Here is a 16,796-nt window from a genome sequence, read left to right on the forward strand (position 1 = left end):
ATCTATTTTGAATTTATTTTTGTATATGGTGTAAGAAACTGGTCCAGGTTCATTCTTCTGCATGTCGCTGTCCAGTTTTCCCAGCACCACTTGCTGAAGAGACTTTTATTCCATTGGATATTCTTTTCTGCTTTGTCAAAGATTATTAGTTGGCCATACATTTGTGGATCCATTTCTGGGTTCTCTATTCTGTTCCATTGATCTGAGTGTCTGTTCTTGTGCCAGTACCATACTGTCTTGATGATTACAGCTTTGTAGTATAGCTTGAAGTCTGGGATTGTGATGCCTCCTGCTTTGGTTTTCTTTTTCAAGCTTGCTTTGGCTATTCGGGGTCTTTTCTGGTTCCATACAAATTTTAGGATTATTTGTTCTAGCTCTGTGAAGAATGCTTGTGTTATTTTGATAGGGATTGCATTGAATATGTAGATTGCTTTGGGTAGTATCGACATTTTAACAATATTTGTTCTTCCTCTCCAGGAGCATGGAAGAATGCAGCCCCTTTTAATACACAGTGGAAAGCATAAAGATGTAAGGAATCATCAGGTGCTGTGGGAGCCTGGAGGACTGTCCTTTGATCCAGCTTCAGAGAGGGGCAGGGGTTTCCTGGAAGATATAAATATCCAGGTAAATTGCAAAGTATGAGGCATTAGCTAGAGCGAGAACGTGGGATGAGGGTGTACCAAGGAGAGGGACCAGCATGAGCACAGGGGCAGAGGCAGTGCATTGGGCAATAGGAAACAGTCCCATATTCTGGAATGAAAGTTTCTGTCCACTGGTTCTTCCTCTCTGTTACAGAATTTCTGCACCCCCCAGGTGAATTCAGTCATGAATTAGCCCAGGCTCCCTGTTCAGGAATGGATCCTAAACCCCCAACAGCAGAAAGACCCACATGGTGCATGGGCTTCACATCCTCACACAGTGCAAGCCTTTGTGTGTCAGAACCAGTCCCAAGGAGACCTGGGTTCTAGTTCCACATCTTGATCCTGGGGTTGTGCCCTATGGCTTTGGATGAGCCATAGAAACCCGCACCTGCTTCCCAGGATCACTGTGAGGCTGAGTTCACAGAAGTGAAGAACTTTGACAATTACAATCTGGTATAAACAATCAGGTTTGAATCCCCGCTTCAGCTAACTACTGACCCTGTTTCTGCTTCCATTTCCTCATCTATAAAATAGGGCTAATAAGAGTGGATGTGAAGAGAAATGAGCTTAAAAAGAGAGTAATGAGGGGCACCTGGGTGTCTTAGTCAGTTAAGCAACCACCTTCAGCTCAGGTCATGATCTCACGGTTCATGAGTTCGAGCCCCATGTTGGGCTCTGTGCTGACAACTCAGAGCCTGGAGCCTGTTTCGGATTCTATGTCTCCCTCTCTCTCTGCCCTTCCCCCACTCGCACTTTGTCTCTCTCTCTCTCTCTCTCTCTCTCAAAAGTAAACATTAAAAAATGTTTTTAAAAAGTAATGAGTTGATATTTGGACAATAAGTAATATTTAAATAACAATGCTGATAGTATGGGGCGCCTGGCTGGCTCAGCTAGAAGAGCATGCAAGTCTTGATCTCGGGTCATGAGTTTGAGCCCCACGTGGGGTGTAGAGATTACTTAAACTAAATTAAATAAATAAATAAATAAATAAATAAACCAATGTTAATAGTAGTAAAAATAATGCTAATAAATATTAAAACGATGTCGGGTGCCTTCCCAGGAGCAAATGTGCTGGGTTGGAAGAACAGAGATGTTTGGGTTTGTTAGAGCAATGGTCACACCATCTTCCCAAATAGGAGAACCCTTTTTACTTTTCTTTGATCTAATCATTGGCATTTATTCCTCCATTCTACAAAATGTATTGAGCATGTACCATGCAAGGCCTTGGGTTGGGCACTATGAGATGGGGGCAGGGTGAGGCCGACTCTGTCCTTACCATCAGTAGAAGAGACACACGTCTGTGTGGATGGCAAAAGATTGCAGGAGAAGGGCCTCTAGGCCTGACTTTTCAAGACTCAACTCTGCCAACTGTAAGACTTGCCTGTGTGTTGAGAAACAAAGTGAGACTGTTAGGTGACGGGTACCTTGTAGGTACTAACACACTTTATCTGTTCCTATTGCAAGGTTCAGCTTGTTCAGAAGCCTCTTTGAGCCTTCAGGGCATCTATGAGGGGAGGAGTGGGTTAGGAAGGAGCAGATGTTTTCCTCTAGGCCCCCTGCCTGGGCTGGTTCTGGTCTGGGGCAGGGAGGGTTAATCTGAAACTCCCCTAGCCTTCCTTCCAGCCCAGAGGAGTTCTCAGGGGACCAAAGGCAGAAGAGAATTTCCTGCTTTTTTTTTTTTTTTTTTTTTTGAGAGAGAGCGAGAGGGAGAGAGTGCATGCATGTGCACATGCTAGAACACACAAGCTGGGGGAGAGGGACAGAGGAAGTAGGGGAGAGGGAGGGAGGGAGGGAGAGAGAGAGAGAGAGAGAGAGAGAATCATAAGCAGGCTCCATGCTGTCAGCACAGAGCCCAACTCGGGGGACTCGATCCCACAACCCTGGAAGCATGTGAGCTGAAATCCAGAGTCGGACACTCAATCGAATGAGCCACCCAGGTGCCCCGGTTTTGATGGAGGAGGAGATTCCCACTTCCCATCACCTCACACACCTCCTTCTCCTGGGTGAATCATGCACACATGCACACACACACACACACACACACACCCCTCTCTCCCAGGCTGCACCCCAGTGAGTCCTGCCTTTGTGAGTGAGGTGGAGGGCATGGGGTAAAGGCAGCCATGAAGGCAAGAGCCCCAGGAGAGGAGCTGGACGGGTCCTGCCCAAGAGCAAGGAGACAGTCTGCAAGCCAAGGAAACTGCTTCCTCAGCCTGGCTCAGCCACCCACTCACTCACTGGTAGGGGGACTCTGAGCAAGAGAGGTACTGGTGATGACAATGACAATGATAATAACTGAAGTATATTGAATGTACCAGGCTGTCTTGGCCAGCTCGGGCTGCCACAACAAATACCACAGGCTGGGTGGTTTAAACAACAGAAACTTATTTTCTGGGGTGCCTGGGTGATTCAGTCGGTTAAGCATCTGACTTCAGCTCAGGTCATGGTCTCACAGTTCATGGGTTCAAGCCCCGCATCAGGCTCTGTGCTGACAGCTCAGAGCCTGGAGCCTGCTTCCGATTCTGTGTCTCCCTCTCTCTCTGCCCCTCCCCCACTCACACTCTGTCTCTCTCTCTCTCTCTCTCTCTCTCTCTCTCTCTCTCTCAAAAATAAATAAACATTTAAAAAAAAAAAGAAAAGAAATCTATTTTCTCACAATTCTGGAGACTAGAAGGCCAAGGTCAAGGTTCCAGTGGATTTGATTTCTGGTGAGAGCTCTCTTCCTGGCTTGCAAGACAACTGCCTTCTCAGTCCTCATATGGCCTTTTCTTGGTGTGTGTGCTCAGGGAGAGCAGAGGGCGCTAGGTCTCTGGTGTCTCTTTTTATAAGGACACTAATCCATCCAGGGCCCCACATTTATGATCTCATTAAATCTTAATACTTCCTTGAAGGCCCCATTCCAAATACAGCCACGTAGAAGGGTTAAGGCTTCAACATAGGAATTCAAAGGAGACATAATCATTCATTTTATAACCCGACCATTGTGCTAAGTGCTTGACATGCACTATCATAATTGATCTGTTCCCTTTATTTATTTTTAAATGTTTATTTGAGGGTGGGGGGTGGGGGGGAGACAGAGAATCTGTGCTGTCAGCACGGTGCCCAACCTGGGCCTCAAACTCAAGAACCATGAGACCATGACCTGAACCAAAATCAAGAATCTGATGCTTAACCAACTGAGCCACCCAGGCTCCCCTATTTATTTTTAAGTAGACTCTATGCCCAGTGTGGGACTTGAACACATGACCTTAAGATCAAGAGTCGATACTCTACACACTGAGCCAGCCAGGTGCCCCTGATCTGTTCCATTTTATAGGTAAGGAAACTGAAGCTAGGTCACTGTCCAAAGGCCACACATCTATTCAGTCTCTATGTTGCAACTTTTCTTTCTTTTTTTTTTTTTTTTAAGTAATCTCTACACCCAACATGGGGCTTGAACTCATGACCCTGAGACTAAAAGTCACCTGCTCCACCAGTTGAGCTAGCCAGGTGGTCCCCAAGCTGGAACTTAACCCCAGACTGCTGATTTCCTGCTTCTTATCTGCATATCTATTTAGGCCCCATTTCCTCCTGTTAAAGATGATGAAGAGAAATTTTGCCCTGTCTGCTTCATGTGGTTTAACTTAAAGGGCCTTGATTCTTACAAAGTGAGGTGCATGTATAAGTTCTTATTCTTAACAAGGAACAGCCCCCAGAATTTAGCTGTCCCAGGGTATTCAAATTAGCCCCAGGTCCCCCAGATACCAGAGCTGGAAGGGAGCCTTGCGGTCATCTAGGGTTGTCTAACCACCTCACTCTGTGCCACATCCCGCCGTGTGGATAAGAAAACAGGCCCATGGGGCGCCTGGGTGGCGCAGTCGGTTAAGCATCCGACTTCAGCCAGGTCACGATCTCGCGGTCCGTGAGTTCGAGCCCCGCGTCAGGCTCTGGGCTGATGGCTCAGAGCCTGGAGCCTGTTTCCGATTCTGTGTCTCCCTCTCTCTCTGCCCCTCCCCCGTTCATGCTCTGTCTCTCTCTGTCCCAAAAATAAATAAACGTTGAAAAAAAAAATTAAAAAAAAAAAAAAAAGAAAACAGGCCCAGACAAGGGAAATGGCTTGTTCAGGTCATGGATTAGAACCTAGATATTCCTATGCCTGGTCTAGGCTTTCAGGCTTCCTCTGATTGCCTCAGCCTCATGCATGATTTTTTCTGAATTGGGCCATTTGATAGCAACAAATGGATCACCCTTCACTGATGTTTTGCCATCAGGGGTAACTGGTATTCAGGAATCATCCCCTGGTCCGGAACTGGGGTATGGCGGGTTCCATGCTCATCTCTGCTGGACTGTGGTCAGTGCCATTTACAGCCACCCTCCCTTTGTTTGCTCATCTATTTTTTTATGACTAAAAATAGAAGTGGCAGACTGGTGGCTCAGAAACAATCAATTTGGCAGATGTGTTCTGTGTGGCTTGTACCTGTTTTTTCAATATGATACGACATTTTTATTTTTTTTATTTTATTATTTAAGAAATTTTTTTAGTTTATTTTTGAGAGAGAGAGATGGGGGGTGGTGGTGTGGGGCAGGGGCAGAGATAGAGGGAGGCACAGAATCTGAAGCAGACTCCAGGGTCTGAGCTGTCAGCACAGAGCCTGATGCGGGGCTCAACCTCACGGAGTGTCAGATCATGACCTGAGCCAAAGTCGGACGTTTAACCAACTGAGCCATCCAGGTGCCTCTAATGAGGCAACATTTTTGAAATGAAAGATCTAAGTGCCACACTAGGAAACTCATTTGCAATTTATTCCAGACAAAGAGTTAGTTCCCCTCCTGTATAAAGAGTACCTATGAATGAATAAAAATTCAACGATTCTAGTAGAAAATGGAAAGAGATGGGAAAAGAGAATTCAATGAAAAGGATGTAGAAATTGTTCTGAAACATGTGAGGGGCACTGGCTGGCTGAATCAGTGAGCATGCAACTCTGGATCTCAGGGATGTGAGTTTGAGCCCCACATTGGATGTGGAGATCACTTTAAAAAATAAAATCGCAGGGCGCCTGGGTGGCTCAGTCTGTTGACTCTTGATTTCCACTCTCTCCCTCCTTCTGCCCCTCTCCCCCACTCGCACCCCCCCCCCAAAGAAAAGAAAAATAATTCAAAGAAAAAGAATGAGGCAGTTGTTTCTGTATTGATAGAGAAGGCTCTTAAAGATAAATTTTAAGGGAAGAAAGCGGAATACGGTACAACGTGAAAAGTATGTTATAATCTGTGTAGGTAAAGGAAAAATAATATTTGCCTCCATACGTGCACAACATCTCCGGAAGGATGCAAAATACTGTGCTTATCTCCAGCGAAGGTCACGAAGTAACTGGGTGTGGAGGAGGCGGAAACCTTTTCGCTATAAACCTCATTTCCTTTAAAATGTTTGAACAACGCGAATGAACTACTTGTCGATGCAAATGAACCAACCTTTTAGAATCTCTAAGAGCAGAAAAGAAAGTTTTAGTGGAGCCAAAGTTAGGACAGCTGCCTGGGGAAACACGCTCTTCACAGGGAAGAAAGCGTTCTGGAGAACGAATAGATTTTACAGAGTTACAAACGTTTTACATCTTGTAAAGGCTCTAAAGATGATAGAATTAGCGTAGAGGCAGGAATCGCGAGTTTTGTCCTAAAGGAAGACAGGGGACAGGAGCACTGAGCGATATCTCAAGGACAAGGTGGTTTTCCTTTAGGGTGCTTATTCACAAAGCAGATATATAATGCATGTGTGACGGGCCATAAGGCTTTTGGCTTGAACAAAGTTTAAATACAGTCACGTGGACTTAGAAAGAAATCTAAAATGGTTTCCCTTGTATATCAGGCCTTTAGAGAGTTTTTCTCCCACCAACCTCTTCAAAAATGAATAACATTTAGATTTTAAAATATTCTGTCCTCAGGGGCACCTGGCTGGCTCAGTCAGTGGAGCGTGTGACTCTTGATCTCAGGGGTTGCAAGTTTGAGCCTCTCGTTGGGTGTAGAGATTAGTTAAAAATAAAATCTTTAAAATATTCTTTCTTGGAACCCCTACTGTGGAGTCCCTTTGTACTTATTACTGCCGGGAGCACATTTGCTACCCAAGGTATGTTCTTTGGCATATTGATTTTTTTTTAATATATTTATTTGTTTTGAGAGAGAAAGAGAGTGAGCAGGGGAGGGGCAGAGACAGAGAATCCCAAGCAGGCTCCGTGCTATCAGTGCATTGCCTGACACGAGACTCGATCCCACACACTGAGAGATCATGACCTGAGCTGAAATCAAGAGTCAGATACTTAGCAGACTAAGCCACCTGGGCGCCCCGTCTCATGACCAACTAGAAGAATCCTGAAAGGTGAAATAAAATTTTCTCCTCCCCAGTACTATATTCCTATCTACAAACTCTTCTTTCTCCCCCAGCATCAGGGTTTTTCTTGCTTCCTGATAGCTGTGGTCTTTGCAAAGCCAGATGTGTACATAGATGGCATGGTGCCCAGCCCGGCTCAGGATGCTTCCAGGGTCTTCAGGGTGGAGAACTGTCGCCTTCCACCCTTTGATAAGCAGAATCTTCCTTTGTGACAGCTCTGTCATTGACGGGGGTGTAAGAGATCACCTGAAAAGGAGTTGGGAAAAATTACTTTTCAGACACCGTGGGCAGTGTGGGGTCGAACCTGTGTTTAAAGACTACAGAGTATACATTTATGGTTGCTTGTTAGAGAGTAACCAGAAAGGATACTTAAAAACCTAATAGAGTAGTTACCAGTTTGGGAGGGGGAAAAAAACGTGTCTACAGTCAGCAAACCCTTTCCAAGCTATCCGCCTTTCATAGTCTTTGAGTTATTATACAACTCTATAAGTTGTAGTAGCTGATAGCATGCAAAATATTTTTAGAGACCTGCAAATTCTTTCTGTCCAATAGAGGTTTAATTGACTTCCTTTCCCCCACCCCATGGAAAAACCAGTTTTGTCTTTATTTACATATTCATTTAATACTCTTGATCTACAAACATGTCTGTTTTCAGATTCTGTGATTCTAATATCTGCCTGGTTCCCTCGTTGATTAATGAGAAGAATGAAATCTTTAACATGTGTCCATTTTATATCTCTATGAGTCATGATTTTGCCTTTTTCTAGAAACTACCTTTAAACAGTTATAGATAGGAGCGCCTGGGTGGCTCAGTTGGTTAAGCATCCGACTTCAACTCAGGTCATGATCTCACAGTTCCTGAGTTCGAGCCCGGCGTTGGGCTCTGTGCTGACAGCTCAGAGCCTGGAGTCTGCTTTGGATTCAGTGTCTCCCTCTCTCTCTGCCCCTCCCCTGCTCTCTCTCGCTCTCTCTCAAAAATAAATAACCATTAAAAAAAATGTAAACAGGGGCGCCTAGGTGGCTCAGTCGGTTAAGCATCTGACTTCAGCTCAGGTCATGATCTCACAGCTCATGAGTTCAAACCCCATGTTGAGTTCTGTGCTGACAGCTCAGGGCCTGGAGCCTGCTTTGGATTCTGTGTCTCCCTCTCGCTCCCTGCCCCTCCCCCACTCATGCTCTGTCTCTCTCTCTCTCTCTCTCTCTCTCTCTCTCTCTCTCTCTCAAAAATAAATAAAAACATTTAAAAAATTAAAAAATATATAAATAGTTATAGATTAAGCTGGAAGGATGCTTAAGAAACTGATGATGGGAGCATGGGTGGCTTAATGGGTTGCGCATCAACTCTTGATTTTGCTCAGGTCACGATCCCAGGGTCATGGGATTGAGCCCCATGTTGGGCTCCACACTGACAGCACAGAACCTACTTGGGATTCTCTCTCTCCTTCTGCCCCTCCCCTGCTCATGCTTTCTCTCAAATAAAAAAAAAAATAGAAAAGAAAGAAACGGATGAGTGGGTTATCAGTTTCACGAGGGAAATTGGGTATCTTGGAGTGGGAAGGAGACTTATTTTTCACTGTTCGGTATTTAAAATTTTTCATATGTGGGGGCACCTGGGTGGCTCCATCGGTTGGGCGGCCGACTTTGGCTCAGGTCATGATCTCGCGGTCCATGAGTTCGAGCCCCGCGTCGGGCTCTGTGCTGACAGCTCAGAGCCTGGAGCCTGTTTCGGATTCTGTGTCTCCCTCTCTCTGACCCTCCCCCATTCATGCTCTGTCTCTCTCTATCTCAAAAATAAATAAACGTTAAAAAAAATTTTTTTTAAATAAAATTTTTCATATGTGAATAACTATCCATTCAAAACAATAAATAAATATAATATGGTTTTTATTTTATTTTTAATTAATTTATTATTTTTATTTATGTATTTTGGGGAGAGCACAAGTGGGGGAGAAGCAGAGAGGAGAGAGAATCTCAAGCAGGCATTGACAGATGGAGACAGACTCGGGGCTCGAACTCAAACCGTGAGATCACGACCTGAGCTGAAATCAAGAGTCAAAGGCTTAACCTACTGAGCCACCCAGGTACCCCATACAATGTGGTTTGTAAAGAAAATTAATGGAAAAGGGGGAGACAAAAATAGGAAGTGTAACCTGGGGATTAAGAGCATGGAATTCAGAACCAATCAGACCTGAATTTAAAGCTCTGATATTTCCTAAGTGATTCTGGGCAAGTCACTCACCCTCCCTAAGCTTTAGTTATCTATAAGATGGAAATATTAATACCGTGTTCCCAATGTCCTGGTGAGGATTATGTGAGATTTGAATATGAAAATTTCTAGCCCAGGGCCAGAAATACAGTAAGCACTCAAACCAAACCTGGACCACAGGAATCTAACAACCAATATCACCATCTTCATCATTGTCATCATCAAATCCAGTGTCTCCCCAGTACAGGATGAACCCATGGGAGGGGTGTCAAGCAATTTTAGGTGTACAAGCTAACAAAAAATCACAGACCATGGAAGCTTTTCCTTTTCAATTTCTTCTGATCCTTCCTGATTTCTCCAGGACAAAGTATCAATTTGGTGCCAGTAGGTCTTTAAAGACATAACACATGTTAATCTCCTTTTTAAAGAAGGACTTGGGTGAGGGGCACTTGGGTGGCTGAGTCGGTCAAGGGTCTGATTCTTGGTTTGGGCTCAGGTCATGATCTCGCGGGTCCTGAGTTTGAGCCCCACTTCAGGCTCTGTGCTTCCTGCTGCTTGGGATTCTCTGTCTTTCCCTCTCTCTCTGCCCCTCCCCCACTCGTTCTCTCTCTCTCTCTCTCTCTCTCTCTCTCTCTCACACACACACACACACACACACACACACAAAATAAATAAAGAAATTTTTTTTAAAAAGTGGAAAAGCAGGGCACCTAAATGGCTCAGCTGGCTAAGCATCCAATTTCAGCTCAGGTCATGATCTCACGGTTCATGGATTCAAGCCCTGTGTCAGTCTCTGTGCTGACAGCTCAGAGCCAGGAGCCTGCCTCAGATTCTCTGTCTCCCTCTCTTTCTCTCTGGCCCTCCCCTGCTTATTCTCTCTCTCTCTCTCTCTCTCTCTCTCTCAAAAATAAATAAACTTAAAAACAAAGCAAAACAAGGTCTAAGGAAGCACATAAAGGAGGTATAGAAAATTTCAGCAGGCAGAATCAGCTAGAAGTTAGTAACTTGATTCTATTTTCATTGTGTTTCTTTTATAGGTACATTCATTCCAGGGTTGTACTCTGACTTTCATGGACCCTAGGCACTTTTGCCCTGGTGGGACCTTCTAATGTTAAATGAAAAAGAGAGAGAGAGAGAGAGAGAGAGAGAGAGAGAGAGAGAGAGAGAGAGAGAAAGAAAGAAGAAAGAAAAAGAAGGAAGGAAGGGAAAGAAAGGAAGAAAGAAGGAAAGAAGGGGGAGGGAGGGAGGAAGGAAGGAAGAGAAAAGAAAGGAGGGAGTGAGGGAAGGTAGAGTTTAAAAATTATATTTTATGACTGCATTGGTATAAACAAGAATATAATCCAGGCTGGATTCATTATTGTCTTTTCTCTTCTGATTTTAAAGTTTGTTTGTTTGTTTGTTTGTTTGTTTGTTTGTTTGTTTGTTTGGAGAGAGTGGGGAGAGGGGCAGAGAGAGAGGGAGAGAGAGAATCCCAAGCAGGCTCAGTGCTATCTGCCTGGAGAATGACTCAGGGTTCAATCCCACCAACTGTGAGATCATGACCTGACCTCAAGTGACTGAGCCACCCAGGAGCCCCTTTTCCTTCTGATGTTAAAAGAAATTTACATTAAAGCATTTTCTAGACCCCTAAAAGTATCCTGGGCTCAAGGCTCTGTGCCTGGTTGGCCCTGATTGATTTTATTTATGGTGAGTGCTACCAATTTTCTAATTACAAAGGAGATGTCAAGTTTCCTTTTTATTTAAGTGTATTCAAGTAAACAAATGAGTCTTAAACAATATCATGTTAGTCAGTTCCGGAGGCTGTAACAAAATACCGCAGACCGGGTGGCTTAAACAATTGGGATGTATTTTCTGTCAGTTCTAGAGGCTGCAGGTCTGAGTTCACGCTGGCAGAGTAGACCTCTGGAGAGAGCCCTCCCCCTGGCCTGCGGGCAGACTTCTTGTCCTCACGACGAGGGGGTGCACGTGTGTCTTTCTTCCCCTTCTTAGAAGGCTCCCGTCATGTTAGATTCACATCCCACCCTTGTGACCTCGTTAACTTTACCAGTCTACAGACTCCATCTATGGATATGGTCACATTAGAGGTAAGGACTTCAACACAGGAACCTTCTGGGGGGCAGGGGGACACAGTTCAGTTCAGAGCTGATGTGAAAGTACACAGATGTGTAAGAATGTGGCAAAAATAAAAGCTCTTCATTTTAATTTTCAAAAAATTTTTAATGTTTATTTTTTGAGGGAGAGAGAGAGAAAGAGAGACAGCACAAGCAGGTGAGGGGCAGAGAGAGAGGGAGATACAGAATCTGGAAGCAGGCTCCAGGCTCTGAGCTGTCAGCACAGAGCCCGACGCGGGGCTCGAACTCACAAACCGTGAGATAATGATCTGAGCCGAAGTCTGACGCTTAAGTGACTGAGCCACCAAGGCACCCCGAAAGGTCTTCATTTTAGAGATAAGAAGACGGGGGTCTAGAAAAACAAAGCCTCACAGAGCCAGGACTGGAATTCCTAAGCCTTCTGGATCCTTCAGGACACTTCATGATGAGGCAGCTGGGTTCCTCCAGATCACTCCCGAGATTGGGACGACCCTTCGGGCCGCAGGCCTTCTCCAGCAGGACTAACCCCACAGCCTGCTCTGGCCAAGCCCACGGCCTAGGGAGTCGGCTTCCCAGAGCACTGTGAGGAAACTACTCCAGATCTTCAGATCAGGGTTCCGTCTCCATCAGAACACTGTTTAAAAACCATTCAGAAAGGCCAACAAAAGACAGAGTCCCTTGAAATCCAGGCAGCAGCGCCTTGTTAAAAATAATAATAATAAAGAATTGCAGGAGCTTTGAAGAAGAGTAAATTAGCATTCTGACTAGGAGGCTCCTGCCAAGGCCTGAGGACCGGACTCCCGTCACCCAGGTAACCACATCCCCATCAGAGGACGCCTCGGAGACAGAGAGGAGGGACCCTGGCCGCCCCTCCCCCAGGGTCTTGTCCTCTTCCGTCCATTTTAGCCTCCTGGACTAGAGGCTGAGGGGAAAGGCCAGAGGCCTAGCAGGAGAGCCGGCTCTACCAATGGGTCTGCTTTCTGGGTCAGCTCTCTGGACGGTCGCGGGAGATGAAAGTGTAGTTTTTGAAAATGCGGACAGGGATAGAGATCTGGGAGCTGGGAGCTTTTGCTACTTGTGTGAGCGGGAAGCTCGGCCCGGAAAGGCCCCTCGGGAGCTTCTGAGTAAATGAAAAGCCTGGGCTGGGTTTGAATACCAAATGAACCCTAAATCGAGCAGGTAGACCCAGGGATGAAATTAAGCAATGGTAGAATATGGTTGGTTTGGATAGAAAGCGACGGTACGGCCCTATTTGTAACATTTTATATTTTTAAAGAAATTTTCTTTTTTAAGATTTTATTTTATTTTTATTTTTAAGTTATTTATTTATTTTGAGAGAGAAAGAGAGAAGGGGAGGGGCAGAGAGAGAGAGAGAGAGAGAGAGAATCCCAAGCAGACTCTGCACTGTCAGCACAGAGCCTGACAGGGGCTTGAACCCATGAACCGTGAGACCATGACCCGAACTGAAGTTGGATGCCCAACTGACTGGGCCACCCAGGCGCCCCTTAAGATTTTATTTTTATTTTTATTTAAAAAATTTGTTTTACATTTTTAGTTATTTTTGAAAGAGAGAGAGAGAGAGAGAGAGAGAGTGTGAGTCGGGGAGGGGGAGAGAGAGAGGGAGACTCAGAATCAGAAGGGCTCTGACCTGTCAGCACACAGCCCAATGCGGGGCTCGAACTCTTAAACCTTGAGATCATGACCCGAGCCAAAGTCGGACGTTCAACCGACTGAGCCATCCAGGTGCCCCAAGATTTTATTTTTAAGTAATCTCTACACCTAACATAGGGCTCGAACTTTTAACCCCGAGACCAAGAGTCACATGTGCTATTGACTGAGCCAGCCAGGTGCCCCCTCTATTCGTGATATTTTGCAATTTTAACCAAAAGACCATTTTTATGTATCCCACAGGTAAATGTCGGCGACTAACTTCAATGTTTAAATGTCCATCTATTTAATCAAGTGGTGTTTTTAGTACGGAAATTAGAGTAACCCAGGGCTAGCATTCATAAGGAAAACAGGACTGGAATATATTGGGGTGGGGGGGGAGATAAAGAAAATGCCTGGACCTTGAATTGTTAATGGACTCCTGGCTGCAGCTGTTTCTCTAGAATTTGGGGGAGGGTTTGCTCTCCCCTCCTCCCCACCCCCATGTGCTATCTCTGTGTCTCTCCTCTCTTAGTCTTATCAGTTCTTTAGAGGAGGTAACAGGCACCACCAGTCTCCTGGTTGCAGCTGCCAGAAGTGACGGTTGGGATGGGTGTGCAGGAGAAAATAGCTGCTAGAAGGCATGGGGGGACAATTTAATCTGTGTCCTTGATGGCCAATATCAAAGGACCTTGGTCATTCAATCATTCCGCGGTTATCTATCGAGTGTCTGCTGTGTGGCAACTGGTGGGCTGAGAGGAAGCTGCGTGGGCCAGAAATGGAATCTGAGCCTTTCACAAGGCAGGCGAGGATTTCAAACCACAAGGACACCCCCGTGAGCGCCCCCCGCATGAGCCCCCGGCCTCCGCAGGAGACACTGGTGTGTAATTGGTATGCTTCTCTCCACACCCACTCTTCCTGTCTGTGGGTCGTCTTTTCTTTTCACTTACCCAGACGAAGGATGGAGACGGGTCAGAAGCAATTGTTAGGGACCAACAGATGGGAATCCCATACTACCTCTGACTGGGTGAAGAACTTGCGTTGAGTTCATTTCGAAGTAATTCACCCATCTTCTCTCCCAGGCACACACAATTTTGTCACTAGATGTCACACGCAATCACTTGAGACTCTCAGTGGTTCATCCAGCCCCTGTGGGGAGTCTCTGCCTTCGGAACTACTGACCTTTAGCTTAGGCAAGATGGATCCATTTATTCAACAACCACTTATTACGTATCTCCCCATGGTGAGCACAGAATGATGGGCCGGGAACACACGGTAAACAAGATGTGCAGGGTTCCTGCCCTCATGTGGTTCACAATCTGGTGGGGAAGACCAATCATCAAGTGAGCAATGAGCAAACAGAATGATTGTCCCTGTCGTGGTAAATGTGATGACGAAAACCAGAGAGAGGGGCACGGCGGTAGAGATAGAAACCAGAGGGACCATAGTGTGGTCAGAAAGGCCTCTCTCGGGGCGCCTGGGTGGCTCAGTTGGTTGAGCGTCCGACTTGGGCTCAGGTCATGAACTCGCGGTCTGTGGGTTCGAGCCCCGCATCGGGCTCTGTGCTGACAGCTCAGAGCCTGGGGCCTGCTTATGATTCTGTGTCTCCCTCTCTCTCTGCCTCTCTCTCTCTCTCTCTCTCTCTCTCTCTCTCTCTCTCAAAAATAAATAAACATTAAAAAAATGTTAAAGAAGGCAGGGTCTGCTTGGACCAGTCTCATAAGTCAGGCAGACTAAAGAGTTTAGATTTTATTGAAAGTGTGGAAAGAAAGCCTTTTTTTTTTTAATTGTATTTTTAATTAAACTCTACACCTCACGTGGGGCTCAAACTCAACTTGTGAGCTCATGACCCGAGCCAAAGTCAGGTGCTTAACCAACTGAGCTACCAGGCACCCTGGCACAAAAATTATTTTTAATGGAACAGATTGAACTAAAATATAAACTGTTTTAACAGCATAAAATGTATCCAGTAGTTGGGGCACCTGGGTGGCTCAGTCGGTTAAGCTCAGGTCATGATCTCGCGTCCGTGAGTTCGAGCCCTGCGGCGGGCTATGTGCTGACAGCTCAGAGCCTGGAGCCCGCTTCGGATTCTGTGTCTCCCCCCTCTCGGCCCCTCCCCTGCTCATGCTCTGTCTCTCTCTGTATCAGAAATAAATAAAAACATTTAAAAAAATTTATCCTGTATTTAGGAAGAAAACGAGCAAAGACAGGTGGGATACATCTACAGAGAAAACTATAAACTGTACTGAGAGATGTAAACAAAGACACAAATGACTGGAAATATATTGAGTAATTGGAAAAGTTGTCAATTCTGCCCCACAAATAATCTACAGAAGTAATGACTGGTCAAAATCCCTACAGGTTTTTTGGTTTGTTTTATTTTGTGGAAACGGACAAGTTGATTCCAAAATATATATTGAAATGCAGGAATCAGGGGCACCTGGGTGGCTCAGTCAGTTGACTGTCTGACTCTTTTTTTTTTTAATTTTATTTTTTTACTTTACATCCAAGTTAGCATATAGTGCAACAGTGATTTCAGGAGTAGATTCCTTAATGCCCCTTTACCCATTTAGCCCATCCCCCCTCCGACAACCCCTCCAGTAACCCTCTGTTTGTTCTCCATATTTAGGAGTCTCTTATGTTTTGTCCCCCTCCCTGTTTTTATATTATTTTTCTTCCCCTCCCTTGTGTTCATCTGTTCTGTGTCTTAAGGTCCTCATATGAGTGAAGTCATATATTTGTCTTTCTCTGACTGATTTCGCTTAGCATAACACCCTCTAGTTGCATCCATGTAGTTGCAAATGGCAAGATTTCATTCTTTTTGATTGCCAAGTAATACTCCATTGTGTGTGTGTGTGTGTGTGTGTGTGTGTGTGTGTGTGTGTGTGTATACCACATCTTCTTTATCCATTCATCCATCAATGGACTCTTTCCATCAATTTCTATTTGGGCTCTTTCCATACTTTGGCTATTGTCGATAGTGCTGCTATAAACATGGGGGTGCATGTGCCCCTTCGAAACAGCACCCCTGTATCCTGTGAATAAATACCTAGTAGTGCAATTGCTGGGTTGTAGGGTAGTTCTATTTTTAGTATTTTGAGGAACCTCCACCCTGTTTTCCAGAGTAGCTGCACCAGCTTGCATTCCCTCCAACAATGCAAAAGAGATCCTCTTTCTCCGAATCCTCGCCAACATCTGTCATTGCCTGAGTTGTTCATGTTAGCCATTCTGACAGGTGTAAGGTGGTATCTCATGGTGGTTTTGACTTGTCTTTCCCTGATGATGAGTGATGTGGAGCATTTTTTCATGTGTCAGTTGGCCATCTGGATGTCTTCTTTGGAGAAGTGTCTATTCATGTCTTTTGGCCATTTCTTCACTGGATTCTTTGTTTTTTGGGTATTGAGTTTGATACGTTCTTTATAGATTTTGGATACTAACCCTTTATCTGATATGTCATTTGCAAATATCTTCTCCCATTCTGTCGGTTGCCTTTTAGTTTTGCTGATTGTTTCCTTCGCTGTGCAGAAAGTTTTTATTTTAATGTCCCAGTAGTTCATTTTTGCTTTTGTTTCCCTTGCCTCCAGAGACGTGTTTAGTAAGAAGTTGCTGTGGCCAAGATCAAAGAGGTTTTTGCCTGCTTTCTCCTCAAGGATATATATATATATATATATATATATATATATATACACACACATTTTATGCATATTATATATATACATATTATATATACATATATATGTATCATATATATGTATATACAAAACCAGAGGGATAATAATATATGTATTATTTTATATATTATATAGTATATATCCCACACACATGATGATTACTTCTCCATGATTTCTTACTCAGTT

This window comes from Prionailurus bengalensis, chromosome D1 (assembly GCF_016509475.1).
Source record: "Prionailurus bengalensis isolate Pbe53 chromosome D1, Fcat_Pben_1.1_paternal_pri, whole genome shotgun sequence".
Lineage (NCBI taxonomy): Eukaryota > Metazoa > Chordata > Mammalia > Carnivora > Felidae > Prionailurus > Prionailurus bengalensis.